General features: G+C 43.3%; 1 protein-coding gene across 1 annotated transcript in view; it reads right to left on the bottom strand.

Moving 5' to 3' along the window:
* Positions 1-284: 284 nt before the first annotated feature.
* Positions 285-17,909, bottom strand: part of HNRNPA2B1 (heterogeneous nuclear ribonucleoprotein A2/B1) — a 244,146-nt gene continuing 226,521 nt past the window's right edge. Inside the window, exons 1-2 of the transcript XR_015300707.1 lie at positions 12,627-17,321; positions 285-522 (exon numbers count right to left, since the gene is read on the bottom strand). The gene's annotated coding sequence lies outside the window, so the exon portion shown is untranslated. Of the gene's footprint in view, positions 523-12,626 lie in introns of the transcript that reaches the window.

Below are 17,909 nucleotides of genomic sequence, written 5' to 3' on the forward strand. Positions count from 1 at the left end.
TTGTGGTATGGGTTTAGGGTAAGTAGACGGGTATTGGGAACCTGATTAGCAGGGACCCAGTACTGTACAGTCAAAGGTGCATCAAAAGTCAGGCAAACAGTGGGATGGGGGGTAGGGGCACTGCAACAGAAACCCACTTTTCAACACAGATCCAATCTGACGCCTGGGGAAATTCAAAGGTAAGGCATATGCAGCTAGAAGACTCTTACCAGATACATTTCTTCACATTTACTTTATAAATGCAGTAGCGGCACTTTATATATTTGAACGGACTAGCACAAAAATAAAAGCCACACTTTATATTTTATTAAAAAGTAAACATCAATTTTGGTATGACACATACACATAAAAAGAACAGAAATAAATATTTCCCTATTAAAAAACAATTTCAACAGTGTGAAGATAGTTGCAGAGCTAATTTTGGCCTTTGTTGAAACCATTTTCATCTTCCTGATAGAAGAAATAAATGTTCAGAAACATAACTTCACAGTTCAGAAACCTGGATCCGATATCATCATCTATCTGAAAATAAACAAATACCTAAATGAGTTAAGTTACCAATAACATGTTTAAAAACAATGCAGTATAAATATGGAAAACGTTTATCAATACCATAACATTTAGGGAAATTATGCATTGGAAAATTTTATTTTTAAAATCATGTATAGATCTGGGACTATTCTATTTCAATCTGTAACATATATGAACATTTCTGAATAATTACCCATCCAAAGCAATGCCATAAGCAAGAGTTTCCTTAACATTTTAGGACTACAACCCACTTTTTTTGCATGACAAACTTTCAGTAGCTTTAATAGACGAGGCAGGCAATTTTTTAATATAACTTCAGAATCGTGTGACAGTGTGTTTAATGAGAAGACTATATTGCACACAAATTATGGGTGGAAATTGGGTTCAAGTGAATATTTATCATTTGCGCATAACCAAGAAAAGTAGTCTTGATTGTTTTGATCCCAATAAAATCTTTGTTTATATCACAGTTCAGAATTACAAAACAATTAGCATTATTTTTGCTTTGCGGCCTGCTAAATGTGTACAGTTCACTGTACCCTAGCAGGATTGTCCTATAATTCACTTTACTTTTCTTTCTCTGACTGGGAATTGAGAGGAGTTTTCTTTGGTTTCTTTTTAAACCGAATAAAGATTTTTTGAGAGGAGTTTGTAAACACCAATACCCTTCTTAAAATAACAAAAAAATAAGCAGCAATTTGTCAGAGGACTTAGCCTAACATTTGACCTCTGTCACTAAAGCGCAGCAAATTTGATAAGATAAATAAATACATATATAATAATACATAATACATATAATATAATACATAATACATATAAATAAATACATATATAATAATACATAATACATATATAATAATACATAAATTGATAAGATAAATACAAAATTTGAACGCATCTTTATGTATTGCTTGGACTTTCACGACCCACCAAAATCAGCTAGCGACTCTTGGGAAACACTTCCAAGAGGAGTAAAATAAGAGTAAAATCTGACTGTATGCCTGCTGATGAAGGATTTTGTGAAGGGGAGTTTCTCTAGGTGTGAAACTTTACAAAGTGTATAAAATTTAATATTATTTGGCTATCTTTTTCACTTCAAGATGAAGTGCTGGCCAGTGTAGCCTGGTAGTTTTAGGCTGCATTATTTGCCTTTGATTTTCTCTTAACTGTCTATGCAGGACTGCAGAAGAAGACAACTTAAGAGACTATTTCGATTGCTCCTGGTCCACGCACATGGGCGGGACTAATCACTAGATTATGACTATACACAGAGATCCCCTACTAAAGAACTGTTCTACCTCTTTCGATGAATGAGGACGTGCATAAAATGTTGACAAGCTGATGGATTGCCCAGCATAAAAGGGCATGAAGGACTAATTTGTCCTTCAGGATACAAATAGTGGAACTCGCCTGGAAGATGTTATGGTGATGAGGAACACCAGTTTAAGTGTAGTAATCTATGTAGATATATACTGTGCATAGGCTCAAAAGGCAAAAACATCAGGTATGTCAAAGGAAGATTTTGATCCCTCTGCAGCATTAGTAGAGGAGTCGCTGCGACATATGGGTGGGCCCCTTCAAAAAAGAAAAAAAGATGCACAAGTTGATCTGAAGAGGGATGGCTGATCCAGTAAATGCAAAAAAGGCTGAGAGAACAGATAAGTAACCTTTACTTTGGCCAGACTAAGGCCTTTCTTGCCTAATAAAATAATTATCAGATTAGAGAACTAAGTAAGGGTAGGATGTGAGGAGTAGAACACCGAGCAAAACATTTCTCTCAGTGTCCTGCATAGATAGAGTTCATTGAAGGACAACTGGCTGCCGGAATAAAACCAACTACCGCAGGGAAAATGTCAACTTTCATTGCTCAATTGCCACGCTTGGAGGTGTAGGTTGTGTAATCTCGGGGGCATTATTCGGCCTGCTTTTGTAAATGGAAAGACTCCCGAAAGGAGGACATGTGATCATGGTTAGATGTTCTGGTTACCACATTCTCCTCGCCAAGTCCAGAGCCCGTAACATTACTTGTGCACAGTCTCTTGATTTTCTTGATCGCTCTGGACAGGAAAAGTAGTAATGGAAAGGTGTAAAAGGAGTCTTGTACAGGAGACTATTTTGGGAACTCCAGCATGCAAAAGTTGGGCCCTCCACGTTCTCTGCGGGGCAAATAGATCACCCAGGGTTCTCCCTATTGCTGGAAGACGCCTTCTGCCACCTACGTGTGTAACTGCTGTTCATGATCTGCTAGGCACCAGCTGCTGAGTTTCCTTCGTGGTGTTTGAAGACCCTGCAAGGTGCTGGGAAATCAGGGAAATGCCCTGAACGTTCAGCCACCTCCAAAGTAGGGCCAGGGAGAGCAGCGCATCCAGGGTGGCTCAGGGTGGCAAGGGAACCATTGTTAAGTAATCTGGTGTGACTTTGCCATGTTGATGGAAAACCCCAATGATGTCAACAGGAGTGCTGTTGTCTGTAGGTGGTTTAAGATTGTTTGAGGCGAATCTGCCTTCAGTAACCAGTTACTAGGTACGGAAAAACTGGTATTCCCAACCTTTGGAAATTAGCTATGACCACAACCATCACCTTTGTGAACACCTGAGATGCACTGGTCATGCTAAAGGGTAGCCCGGGTAACTAAAAATGCTCTTGACCTACCTAAAACCGCAGGTAAAGTCCATCGGATTGTAGGACAGGAATGTAGAACTATTAGTCCGTTGAAAATGATGAGGGAAAACCAAAATCTGCAAAATTACAATTGATGCTCCGGATAAGCTTTGGTTGGCGCAGAAATAAAGGAACTGCCACCTGCTTAGGCAGGTGGCGTATACATATATACTGGTCCCAATGTTACATCAGCATGTGGCCAGGCAGCACAAGGTAGGACGCTGCTGCATGACACCACCTGTCGGCACGGGAGGGAATTGCTATGCAAAAGTTTCCAGATCAAGTTTAATGCCTACAGATATTCGAAAGGAGAGGTGCAAAATATCTAAATTCATGCTACCCTGCATAATTGCAAAGCATTTCTGCCAATATTTTAGCACATATGTAACAGAACAACTTAATTGCAAGTGTCTGCTCTTAGTGGCTCATTTAGACTTAATATGTAGAACAAATGTTGGTTCTGCATTATGCAAAATCAAATTACGATAATTCTACCCACTAATACATACGATTCTGTACTAAGTCACTCAAAAGCACTATTTCCCAAAGGCAGACGGTCAGTAGCGTGGACATAAATCAAAAAACCCTCCAGGTCCAAGCAGTAGTGCTTCATGAAAGTATGCACCGATGCCCACACCACAGTTTTCGCAGATGTAAGGGTAGGCATCGCTCATGCCAACACCACTATAGTGGCCTTAAGCACTGGTGAAATGGACTCTTAGACCTTGTGGGGGCTGCTTCCTGGTTTTTGCATTGCTCATCTTAATGCTTGCAGATTATCCACCTCAAAATTGTTCCTTTCTTTGCTTTGGATATCTCACTAAAATAGTCTTGCCCACTCATTGCTCCTTGGTACGGTCAATGTAAAAACAAAACTGTTTGAAGTCCAACTGGGGAAGGCTCTTCTCACTTTTAGAGGATATGCAGACATTTCCCCACAGAATAAACACCAACACACTATAGACGCAGGTTTTTCTATGCAACCGTTTAACTCCCCAGTAACACACTGCACGCCCTTCGCACTTGCTTCACCGAAGATGGCGAAATATCCTTCTGAATAATGCAGCACAGTCTGCATACCCTTTTCTCAAGAGATGAGTGGAGCAAATGACATTGGCATAGTGATCAATTGTACAATGTGGAAAGGAGTCACGACTTTCAGTAAGAAGGCAGCCCGAGCCCTCAGCACTAATTTGTCCAGGCAAAGATGGTGTAGGGCAGTTGCACTGAAAGTGCTTGCAATTCACTCACACAATGAGCTGATACAATTGCAAAAATGATTGTTTCTTACCCAGTAAGCATCTGTTTGTGGCATGTAGTGCTGTAGCTTGACATGCCCTGCATAATCCTGCCATCTGGTGTTGGGATCGGAGTTGGGCACTTTGTTTTCCATTAAATTGATCTTTAAAGTCACAAGGCAGACTGACTCCTCCTCTTGGTGAGATTGTGCATGGGCATCAACTCCTTTGTTCGATTGTTTTCGGGCAGGCGGGCGAGAAAGGAGTCAAAGAAAAGTGTTCGATTTAAGATGTCCATGCCAAGAGAAGTATGTAAAGCATAACTGCAATGGCCACAAGCGTCTGGCGAGGACAGAGGGCGCGATTAACATTCTCGGCATTTTACTTACCATCTGACTTTGCCGGAATTGGATATAGGGTTAACTTTATGCAGCGATGAAAAGGCCACAAAGAGTTGCTTTGTTTTCCTGAAAGATTTTGTTTTATGTACATATAACGAGTGCTCTTTTTATGTCTAGAGTAGGAAGAGCTGTTTATGCCACTGAATCCATGTTAGGGGAAAAACGTACAAGTTACTTACCTTCGGTAACGATGTACCTGTTAGAGACTATTCTAGTTGCAGATTCCTTCACAGAGAATTATCCCCAGGCGTGAGACTGGATCCGGAAAAATTTTTGCCACAGCATCCCTACACGCCGGCGCTGGGCGACACCACGCGACTCTGCCAAGGCGTCATCAGCGCATGTGACGTCAGCTATGTCACATTAGACCCGCCCCTGCGCGCCTACGTCAGTTTTCTTCTGAGAACTTTTCGGCACCACAACGCGGTATCACCAGATGAAAAACTGGAAGCATGGGAACAGTGTGCGAAGAGCAGAAAAATTGGAAAGAAGTGGTGACTAACACCACCACACAGAACAGTGGCTACACCGTAGAACCCAAAGACAGGAAAGAAGAAAGAGCAAGCCTGTCAGCACGTAGACAGCCTCCCACTCCTGTGCCCCAGAGGCAAGGAAAATGCATAATGTCATGGTACACCTAGCAAACATACCACCCCCATCCAGATAAAGGGGGCCAGTCCCAAGTCAGACAAGGACAACAGCCCTCCAAGCCACCCAAACATAGTGGGAAACCACCCACAAGGAACAAAGCAAGACATGGCCAGACAACCCTTAATCAGGGGATAGCACTTGCAAGGAGGGAAGGACAGGGATATAAAGCAATCTCCCCCAAGCCTGGAGTAGCCAGAGCAGCAGGGCACCGGAACACCGGAACCCCATCAGGGCAGGGAAAGGAGGAAATGCCCGGGTACACCACTACGAGTGGCCACGCACACAACCTCAATGAGCAAAAGCTACCTACACAAATGCCATGGATAACAGGCACCCGAAGTAGACTAGTACCCTTCAGCAGAGCGCAAGCCATACGACCTAGGGTAGGATTCCCCAAACATGGATACCCTCTTTGGAAGAACTTCCGCAGCAGAGGAACAACAAAAGAGCCACGGGGAAAAAAACAACCCAGCGAAAGGCTTGACAAGCAGCCCACGCAAGAAGAAGCCTAATCTCAGGGCCAAGTCTGCGTAACACATACACATAATCAACAACAGGGCCGTCCAGCAGCCAACAATGCCAAAGACCCACAGAAGGACGCAATGGCTAAAAAAAGCACTCCACTGCCAGAACAACCGGCCCAAGAAGGCCCAGAATCAACCCGACTCAGGAATCACTGAGGAGGGGACGGAGGATGATACGGCGGAGGAGGACGGAGCCCTGCCAAGAGCCGCTGGATGGCGGAGCCGGCCGGGGCATGGAACAGAAAGCTGCCATCAAACGGAAGGTGAATGAGGCGCTCCCGAATATTCTCAGGGAGTATTCCATCCCAAAGCCAATAATGGCAAAGGAGAGCGACCGAGGAAGCCATGGCCCGGCCCAACACCTCTGAGATGTCCAGGGCTGAGCGGAGAATAAACGCCACCAGCTCCCGCACATCCAACGCAAGATGCTGTAAGTCCATTTGACCACCCTACGGGGGCTCTGCTGAGATTCAGCAGAGTCCCACAAACAAGAGGAGGCCTGAGCCAGCACACACAAGGTGTTCAGAGCCCACAGGGCAGCGCTGGTCGAGGTGAGAACCTCTCGCCCCTCTCCGGGTCCCTCTCGTCCTTCCCTGCAGGTGGCCTCCTTGACAGGGGGTGAGGTGGAATCGTCTCTGGCACTGCCTCATGGGTTGGCGAGCGATCTATGCCTCATTTTGGGCCGTGGGTGGCGGAGGGCCTCGGGTAACTCTCGGGGCCATCTCGTTCCCCCACGCGAATGACTGCCTCGGTGAAGGCCGGTTCCAGGATGGTGCTGGAGGCACACGTGGTAGGATGACTCATGAGTCCTTCCATGAATGCTTTAATGACAAGATTTTTGAAGAGTGATAGATGCTGTCTATTTTGGAGATAGGCAGCAAAATGCAATCGAATGGAAGTGGATGCCAACTTGGACATTTGCAAATGAAGCAAGTAGGAAATAATGTTCTGCACAGTGGCCGTGATAGGATTAATGTGTTTAGGTTGGCAACAGTATGCAAAACACTCCCATTTTGCAGCATAACAGGCTCTAGTAGTAGGTCTGCATGCATGTTTAAGAATATCCATACATTCTGATGCTAAGTTTAAATAACAAAAGTTCAAGACATCAGAAGCCAAATCGCTAGGATGAGCATCTTGGTGCCTGATCTGTCCTTGATCTCGAGTGAGAAAGTCCAGCTGCTAGGGAGCTTCTTTTGTGGCACCACTGAGAGATCTAGAAGCGTTGTTTTGACATGGCTGTCATATTGTCTGTCCAGACTAGGACAACCTTGCGAGATAAATGGGGATGGAACGCTCGCAATGCAAGAAAAACTGCCTGAAGATCCAAGTAGGTGATGTTTAGAGATTGATGTTCGTAATCCTACTGACCTTGTATCTGTCTCTGAAGCATCTATTTTTAAGAGTGATTTGAGGTACGGGGTCTAGAAAAGGCCGCCCCTTCAACAAATTGTTTGATTACATCATTGCAGAGAATGGTTAGTTTGGCGGTCTATCAACACTAGCTCTTCGTGGTGACCCGGTGCCTATGACCAATGACTAGACACACATTTCTGTAATGGGCGCATGTTTTGCACTGGGAACTATGGCATGCAAATTCCATCATAACCAGAGGAGGCACGACAATGGATTTGTGAGGTTTTTCCCCGGCTAAAATTGAGGTAGAAGTGTCTGAAAGTTCTGTATCCAAGCGTGATTGGGGTAAGCTATGTGTGTGTGTGTTGAGGATTGCTACTAAGTATGGTTAACGTTGAAGAGGTTGAAGGTGAGACTTGGGTTCAATGATTGGGAACCTTAATTTGAGGAGCAGGTTTATTGTCAGTTGTATGTGTTGCTGACACTGCTGATGGGTTTTGGCTTTGATTAGCCAATTACCAAATATGGGAATAAATTAATTTTTTGTCAACGTAGACATGCTCCTACCACTGCTAGGCAATTCGTAAATACCCTTGGTGAGGCAGAGAAACTGAAGGGGAGAACCTTGAACTGGTATCTCCAACCTGAAGTGTTAGCGATGAGCAAGATGAATTGGTGTATGGAAATAGGCATCCTTTAGCTACCGAGTGGCCCTAAAACCGCCCATCTGTAGAAGTGGAGAGACATCTTGCAGAGTGACCATGTGCAAGTGTTCTGATAGAATGTAGTAGTTGAGAGGTCTGAGACCTAGTACTGGTCATGGTGATCCGTCCTTTTTTGGAATTAGAAAGTACAGTGAATACACTCTTGTGCCTTGTAACTAAGGGGAATTTGTTCTAGCGCCCTCTTGAGAAGAAGGGATTTGAACTCTTATTTCAGATGTTTTAGGTGATCTTGTGATAATCTGCGACTGCGAGATGAGATGCTGAGTGGTGTGGTAATCTATGATTGCGAGGTAGGATGTTGGGTGGTGTGGTAATGAGCTCCAGACAGTAGCCATGTTGAATAATGGCTATTAACTTTGGTCTATTGTGATGTTCTCCCAGACTGAAAGGACTGTAGTCTTTCCCCGACATATGTTGTGTGATTAGTGGGGCAGGGGGCAGTCACTGTTTGGTGGGAAAGGCTTCATCACATTGAAGCACCCTTGTTTTGTCCTCTGTTATAATTGCCTCCAAAGGAGCCTCTGTAAAACTTTTAGTGTAGGTAGATTGTCCCTGCTTCTCCTGGGAAGTGGAGGCATTTGTGGCAAAGGACTTGTATCCGCCCTTGAAGCCAGAGCAGCAAAATTAACCACGAAGAGTAGGAGTCTGTAGGGCTTCCTCTGCGGTGTCAGTATCTTATTTCATCTGGTCTAATGTGGATACTTTAACAAAAGGCATGTTTATTTATTTATTTTATTTTGAAAGTTTTATATAGCGCGAACAAGATCTTTGCAGATATCAGAGCACTTTACAATGGCACGGGGGTGATAGTCAAGGTACATGTGCATAGTTACATAGGTAGGTCAAAAAACAAACAGGAGGTAGGTCGCAGGTGAGGTAATGTCTGTACAAGGTGCATAGTCAAACAGTTGCGCCAATAATATAAAAGTACAAAAGTGAGCATATACTTGTTTAAGCGTGCTTAACGTGTTTTAGGAGATAACATAAAGGTGTGCATAGTTGAGGTAGGTGAGTGCAGGATGTATAGTCACACAGGTGCATCAGTAGTACAAAAGTAGGGATAGTTGAGGTGGTGTAGGTACAGTGTGCAGACAGGTGCGTCAACAACATAATATACAGAGAGGGAACGTACACAATCAAATAAGTCATAATACAAGTAGTACAAGTAGACCGAGGGGTCCAAGGCAGGTAATTACGGAGCGGATTCATGAAAATACTGAGTAATAGATCATGTGTATTTAGCCATGAGGATCGCTTTTACTTCTTTCTTAAACAGTTTGTTGGGGGAGATGAGCCTGGTTTCAGGAGGGAGGGAGTTCCAGATCCTGGGTGCCATTCCTGAAAAGGAGCGTTTATAGGTTTTTTCCTTCCGGAATCTTCGAGGTTTCAGCAGAAGATTGCTTGTGCTTCTAGTAATTCTAGAGCCACCCGAGATTGTCAGCTTTTGAGTGAGGTAGGCGGGTGAGTTCATGTGTACAGCCTTGCGAGTCATGCAGGCGATTTTCAGATGTATTCTGGCTTCAAAAGGTAGCCAGTTCAAGGATTTAAAGTCAGGGGAAATATGCGAGTGCTTTTTTGAGCCAGTGATGAGTCTCGCTGCAGCGTTAAGGGACGCTCTTAGGGGAGCCGTTGTAGTTAGGGGGAGCCCGCAGAGGGCGGTGCTTCCGTACTCTATGTGCGGGATGACTATAGATTGTACTGCAGTTTGGAAGTCTTTGGCTGGGAGGAAGGGTTTAAGTTTTCTCAAGGTGTTGATTTGAAAGTTCGCTCCTTTGGTTGCCTTGCTGATGTGCTGCTGCATGTTGAGATTGGCGTCAAGTGTTATGCCTAAAGATTTTACTGCGTCTACGACGGTAGGTTGTACATTTAGAGCCGTTAAATGCTTAAGCCATGTTTGAGCCGTAGAGATTTTTGCGGGAGGTGAGATCAGGAGGAACTCCGTTTTCAGGGCATTGAGTTTGAGGTGATTCTCGGCAAGCCAGGATTGGGTGTTTCTGATCGTGGTGTTCAGAACCATGATGTCCTTGGGAGATTGTATTTTGAGATAAAGTTGGGTGTCGTCGGCATACATATGAAAATGAACATTGGATGTCTGTAGCAAAGTAGTGAGAGGTTCCATAAGTAGGTTGAACAGTGTTGGGGAGAGGGAGGATCCTTGAGGGACGCCTAGCGATACAGGTACCGGAGAGGACATTGCGTTGTTGCTTTTGAATCTTTGTGACCGGTTGTGTAGAAAGGAGGTGAACCACTTGAGAACAGTCCCTGATATGCCCATTCTTGTGTTTAACAGATCGAGTAAGTTCTTATGTTTAACTGTGTCGAATGCTGAGGAGAGATCCAGAAGGATGAGGAGGCAGGTATTGTTTTGGTCTAGTATTTGGAGGGCGTCGTCCACTATGTGAGTCATGGCAGTTTCGGTACTGTGCCCTGCACGGAAGCCTGATTGATGAGCGTCGAGGAGATCAAACTTGTCTATGTGTTTAGTCAGTTGTAGCTGTACGCATTTTTCCAACAGTTTAGCGAGGGTGGGAATATTTGTAATCGGACGGTAATTGTTTAGATCAGTGGGGTCTGCTGTTGTTTTTTTTTTAGTAGAGGTGTGACTTGTCCGACTTTGAGGGCGTCAGGGATGGATCCTTGTTGAAGAGAGCTATTGATAATTTTAGTCCAGAGTGGGAGGAGCAAAGGGGTAAAGTCTTTTACAGCGTTTGCAGGAAGGGGGTCAGTGAGGTGATTGGATGGTTTTAGGGTGCTGAGCAATCTGCCAATTTCTTCTTCGGAGTAGGTGCCAAAGGATGACCATGTAGCCTTGTTCTTTGGTTCAGGCGCTGCTGTGTGTTGGGGGTTGGAGTAAAGGATTGCGTCATTGAGGAGATCGCTTCTTATGTTGTCGGTTTTTTGGTTAAAGAAAGCAGCGAAGTCTTCACAGGAAGGTGTAGCGCCCATGGTGCTGAGTGTCTGGGATTGTTCTTTGGATTGTGTTCTGATTAACTCAAACAATTTCCTTGGGCGTTTTTTTGCTTGGGCGAGCTGGAGGCTGAAGAAATCTCTTTGAGCGTTTTATTTTCCTGAAGTAGGCGTTTCTCTGTTTCTTCAGGTTTTTTAGGTGCAGTGCTGAGGGGGCTGACCTCCAAGTGCGCTCTGCCATTCGCATGGCCCGTCTATCCTCATTGAGGCTGCCGTCATACCAAGGGTTGGAGATCTTGGACGAGACTCTTTTCAGTTGCATGGGTGCAGCCTCATTGATTATTGTGGACATAGCATTTAGATAGTGGTCAGTCAGGAGTTGAACGTCCGTAGCGCCGGACGGGAGGAGTAGGAGATTGCAGCTGTTAGGCGGTAAGGAGTTTGGGTTGAGTTTCTTCATGTCCCTTTTACAGACTTTGGGCTTAGAGAGTTGTACTGTGTTAAATTTAATTTTTTCATTGATAAGGAAGGAGACAATATGATGATCTGACCAGTCACAAGGTTGGATTGACTCAAGTTGAATAGCGTCCTCTTTGGAGATGATAAGGTCTAGAATAGAACCTTTCTCATGGGTCGGGCTATTGCATATTTGGGTGAGATCAAGGGCGTTGAGGAAGCTTTTGAGGCTATTTACCACTGTGTCACTGCTGTCATTCCAATGGAGATTGTAGTCGCCAAGGAAAATGTGGGTGTTTTGCCGTCCTGAATTGGTTGATATTGTGTCCATGAGTTGTTGGCAGAAGGAGAGCTTGTCCCCAGGTGGGTGGTATATGATGTGTAGTGAGCAAACCGGTTTGCTTTCGCTGATGACATCAAGGCAGAGGTATTCACAGGAAGCAAGAGAAGGGGCGGGCGCTTTAGAAACTGAGAGGTTTCTTCTGTAAATACAGGCAATTCCACCCACTGTCTTTTTGGTCCTGTCAATTCCACCGCCTGTCTTTTTGGTCCTGTCAAGTCTAGTGATACAGTAGTTGGGGGGGGGGACTAGGATATCCAAGATAGGTGTAGAAGAATCAGACAACCATGTTTCAGTCAGAATGGCTAGATCCGGTTCATGAGACATGATGAGGTCGGCGACCTCCGCGGAATGTCTTTGGGCCGATCTGCAATTGAGAAGTATGCATTTGAGGCTAGGGGCGCAGAGGGTGGAGGAAGATTCTATAGTGATGGGCACATTAGTGAGGTTGATGGGGACGGCGCCTCTGTAGTTTTCCTTTTGGTGCCTGAGAGGGTTAGAGATAATCGTTGGGATGGACAGGTGGTGTCAGATATGATCAAGCACTCTTACCTGAGCTGAACACCAACCTTACCTGTAAGGTGCTTGATCGGTTTTGCAGAGACGCTATGGACCAATCCCCCAAAACCCTACCTTTTCAGCCAGTGATTCTTATTAACACACTAGGATGATGGGTAGCAGTCAGGGAGAGAGGCCGGATCTGACGCTACTTGTTGTCTAGTAGTCGACCTGAAAATATATACAAGAACATATATTTTAGCAAGAATCCTAAGCACTTTAATCTCCTATTCTACTCCTCTAACTCTTCCTTGACTTTTGAGGAAGCAGTCTCCTACCTGCGAACTACTCGATAAGTCTTCGCGTCCAGGATGTCGTCGTCGTGGTGTGCGCAAGGGTTGAGGTTTTCAGTAGAAGGTGGTTGACTTGTCCGCCCCCAGATTAGGTTTTGAAAATGCTATGGAGAGAAACAACACTTATTTGCACTTTCCTTAAACCTTTTCTTTTATCTGTAAAATGCCTTAGAATAAATTCTACTCACTTCCTTTCCCTGCTTGGTAGGTTTAAACACGACTTTTTCCGTAAAGATTAATAGTTTAGTTCACTATTAAAACCATTGAGATTCCGGCTGAAACTTCAGAAAATTCTGTGAGGATAAATATTATCTATACATTTGTTTTAACATGTACCACCTAGGTTTTCAAACATTATAAACATTAATGTTCGAGTTAGTCTTTGACTTGCTTCACAAAAGAATACCTTGAAAATAACCATATACATTCAAGTTCTAATTAGTCTTTGACTTGTGGTTCACAAAAGAATATGCTGGAAAACACCATTAAATATTATTTGCCAATGTCCAAAACAAGTCTCTTGAATCCTAAAACAAAGTCTCTTGAATCCTAGCGTTGGGCGCCTTGACGAGAAAAATGTACTTAGCTTTTTATTCTGAGGTATCCGATAATTCCTGGAGGTTGGCTGACTCTGACTCGGGCCTTCGACGATGTACGCGAGCTCTCGAACGCAGGTGTTGCTTCCACGATGCTCCGAAGACCAAGCGTCTTCTGGAACCCTGGGTGTGGCTTTTATAGTCTAGCCACACCCTGGGACGTCGGGGAATGGCAGCGTGCCACGCCCAAACCTGCCGAGCACTCCGAGAACGGAGCACCGAATCATTTTGCATCGCGCACCAAAAAGATGCGTGTCATTTTTAAAGCGCGTCTTTTTTTCCTTTTCTTTGCTGCAATACAAGCGCGTCTTTTTCCCTGGGATTTGACAACATGGAATACCACATGAAAAACGTATAAGAGCTTGAAACATGCATAAAAACGTGAACAGTGAACCTTTACCAATGACATATTGATAACCATAATGACATAGTTCACAGTAACCGGTTTTCCTTACATACTAACCCCCTTTCTTCCTTTTAGGTACAGGAGTGCAGGTTGCACGGGATAGGGGTGGGTTTTCTCGAAGGGTGTTCTAGGCTCGTCATGGGCTTGGAAAGACAGTGTCATGACAGTACCCTCCCCGTAGAATCCCCCCTAATACCATTGGGATTGGCTTTGGTTTGTCTGGGAAACGATTATGGAAAGTCTTTAAGACTTTGGGAGAGTTTTTTAAGTTTTCTAGGGGCTCCCAAGAGCGATCCTCTGGACCATAGCCCTTCCAGTCCACCAAGTAAAACAATTTACCTTTCCTTCTCTTGGAATCTAAGACTGCCTTTACCTCATATTCTAAATCACCCTCTACATCGATTGCAGGTGGCTGAATAAGCTTCCGAGTGTCAGGATCATAAGGTTTCAGTAGTGAGACGTGAAACACTGGGTGGATACGATAAGAATCAGGTAGTTTCAATTTCATGCTGACAGGATTAACAATCTTTTCTATTGGAAAAGGTCCTATGAATCGAGGACGAAATGTTTTATGATTTTTTAATCTTAGATTTTTTGTGGCCAGCCACACTTCGTCACCCACTGAATATTCAGGCTGTTTTGACCGATGTTTATCAGCAAATTTCTTTTGTACTTCTTTTGCATGCACTAGCTGCTGCTGAGCTTCTTGTTGAATCGAGACCAGATTATTTACAAAATCAGTGACTGCTGGCATATCATCAGAAACCTTTTTATCTATACCTAGCATATCCTTAGGATGAAAACCATGGACACAGAAAAAGGGTGACATACCAGTTGAAGAATTGTTTGAATTATTATAAGCGAATTCAGCGGCCCAAATAATATCTGACCATTCCTGATCATGGGTGGTTAGTAAACAGCGTAGAAACTGTTCCACTGTCTGATTTGTGCGTTCAGTTAGTCCATCAGTTTGCGGATGATAACTGGATGACATGCGCATTTCCATCTTTAGTGATTTCCCTAGACCTTGCCAAAAATGTGACACAAACTGTGAACCCCTATCTGATAATACCACAGATGGGATTCCGTGTAACCTAACAATCTGTGTGACAAAAATGTGTGCTAACTCCAAGGCAGATGGAAGCTTTTTTAAAGGGATGAAATGAGCATATCTAGAAAAGTGGTCCACTATTGTAAGAATGGTGGTAAACCCTGAAGTGGTGCGAGGCAATTCTACAATGAAATCTAAAGATACCGTATGCCAAGGCTGAGGAGGAACTGGCAAAGGCATAAGAAGACCAGATGGAGATTTATGAACCGCCTTATTCCTGCTACAGACAGTGCATGTTTGTACATATTTCTGAATGTCCTTTAACATGCTCTGCCACCAAAAGTGTCTTTTTATGAGTTGATACATCTTGGTAACCCCTGGATGAATTGACAGCATAGAATCATGGTAATTTTGCATTACTTTTTCTTGTAAATTTGCATTGGGAACAAAAACTTGGTCATTCATAAACAACAAATTATCTTTCCATTGCAACAAAGGAAAACGCTTATTCCATTCAGCAGTTGTATGATCTTGTAAGGCTTTCTCAATATCAGGTAAAACGTCTGAGTTAACAAGACCAATCTGAAACCTATCCTCTGAAATTATAGGGTGTAACTTTTCCTTTTGTAGATTCAGGTCATCACTTAAACCGATTCTAGATAAAGCATCAGCTTTGTTGTTTTCTTTTCCTGGTCGATAGGTTATGATGAAATCATAATCATTAAAAAACAAAGTCCAACGCAGTTGGCGAGGAGTCAAAGCTTTAGCGGATCTGAGGGTTTGTAGATTCCTGTGATCTGTATATATGGTTATTGGATGTCGAGCCCCTAGCAAGTAGTGTCGCCATTCTTTGAACACAGCTTTTATAGCCAATAACTCTCGATCTGCAATTGCGTAATTCTGTTCAGGAGGGGTTAACTTTCTAGAATAGTATGCAATGGGGTGTAGTTGTCCAGTTTTAATACTTCTCTGAGATAAAATCCCTCCTATGGCAAATTGTGAAGCATCAGCTTCTACTATGAACGGCTGGGAGGGGTCAGGGTGCTTTAACACTGGGGCTGTCACAAATAGATCTTTAAGATCTTGAAAAGCCTGTTCACTTTCTGAAGTCCAATCAAATTTTGTGTTCTTGCGTAACAATTTTGTGATAGGCGTAATTTTTTGAGAAAAATCCTTAATAAATCGCCTATAGAAATTCGCAAAACCCAGAAAACTCTGTATCTGCTTTACTGAAGAGGGACTGGGCCATTCAATTATTGCCTTGACTTTCTTTGGGTCCATTTCAATTCCAGCTGGACTAAGGATATACCCCAGGAAGTCCACTGTGGTCACGTGGAACAAACTTTTTTCAAGTTTGACAAACAAAGAATTTTGTAAAAGCTGTTGAAGAATGGCTCGTACTTGCTTTACATGCTCAGTTTTGTTTTTTGAATAAATTAGGATATCATCAATGTAGACAATACAGCAAATATCCAAAAAATCTCTCAGCACCTCATTTATAAAAAACTGGAACGCCGCTGGTGCATTGCAAAGTCCGAAGGGCATCACCTGGTATTCATATAAACCAAATTTAGTTCTGAAGGCTGTTTTCCATTCATCGCCCTCTCGAACTCGCACCAAATGATATGCGCCTCGCAGATCCAGTTTCGTATAAATGGTGGCATCTTTGATCTGATCAAGTAAGGTCGGAATCAAAGGTAAGGGATATCGATTCTTTACCGTCACATTGTTGATGGCTCGATAGTCGATGCAGGTGCGCAATTCTCCTCCCTTTTTTGGGATAAAGAAGAGAGGAGAAGAGACCGGAGACTTAGAATGTCGGATGAACCCATTGGCCAAGTACTCATCCAAATAATTACGTAGATGTTCATTTTCTTTCTCTGTTAAAGCGTAAATACGACTACAGGGCAAGGATGCCCCTGGGACCAGATCTATTTGACAGTCAAAGTCTCTATGAGGAGGCAATGTCTCTGCCTTTTTCTTGTCAAATACATCCAACAAGTCTTGATATTCTTCAGGTACCCCAGCAACCACTAGAACACTCTTGGATCTTTTTGGAAAGTCATATCCTTGGATTAACAATTCCGAACCTGGGAATTGTTTGAAACACTTAGCATGACAGTAATCGGACTTGAATAAAATACTCCTGTTAGTCCAATCTATATAAGGATTATGTAAAACTAGCCATGGAATCCCCAGAATCAAACCGAATTGAGGTGCATCAATTATGTCAAAAGTTATTTCCTCTGTGTGTTTTTCTGCACAAGTCATGTTTAAATTTTCAGTATGGTATTGTATGAGTCCTGACGTGAGTTCCTTTCCGTCCACAGCCCTAACTACTTCTGGTGAATCCTTAACTATTTGTCCTAGACCTAACTTCTGAAATAATTTAGTGTCAATGAAATTTCCAGTTGCTCCGGAATCAATTAAGGCATCTATGGACCAGGACCGTTCCTTATTCAGTTGAGACTGAAGAAGAATACGCATACTCAGGTGACAATGAGAGGCAGTTGGAGTTAAGGAGGCCAAAGTGATAGACGGACTCGGTAGATTGACCTCTGTATCTACCGAGAGAGCTAGTTTTCCGACTGTTGTATTGTTGCAACTTCAGGCATTTTGGTCTTAGGCCTTACAGGACGTGTGGGACAATCTTTTATAAAATGCCCGGTTTTCCCACAGTACATACATTGGTTCAGTTTTCGGCGCTTCTCTCTCTCATCCTTAGTGAGGGGTCCTCTAACTGTGCCTATTTGCATTGGCTCAACTGGATCAAGTTTAGAAGGGGAAGACTCTGCTCTTACATTCCCTTTTTCTTTAAAGATCATCATTCTAAAGTCTGTTTTCCCCCTCTCGCCTTTCCTTTCAGAAATTCTGTGATTTAATTTAACAACCAGATCTATGAATTCCTCGCAATCTGTAGGTGGATCTAAAATTTGTGTTATCATATCCTTTAAATCATCACGTAACCCACGATAAAACAATGAAACTCTTTTCTCCTCAGGCCACTCTGCTTCAATAACCAGCCTGTTAAAGATTGAAATATAATGTAGAAGATCTGAAGACCCCTGCTTTAAATTCAGCAGTTCATGATCTGCAGATTGCACAAATACATGTTTTGCAAACAATTTCTTCATTGCTCTTTTAAATCTTCTAAAATCAGTTAACATGGGATCATTCCTTTCTACATAAGGTACGGACCATAATGCAGCATCTCC

This window comes from Lissotriton vulgaris, chromosome 10 (assembly GCF_964263255.1).
Source record: "Lissotriton vulgaris chromosome 10, aLisVul1.2, whole genome shotgun sequence".
Classification (NCBI taxonomy): Eukaryota; Metazoa; Chordata; class Amphibia; order Caudata; family Salamandridae; genus Lissotriton; species Lissotriton vulgaris.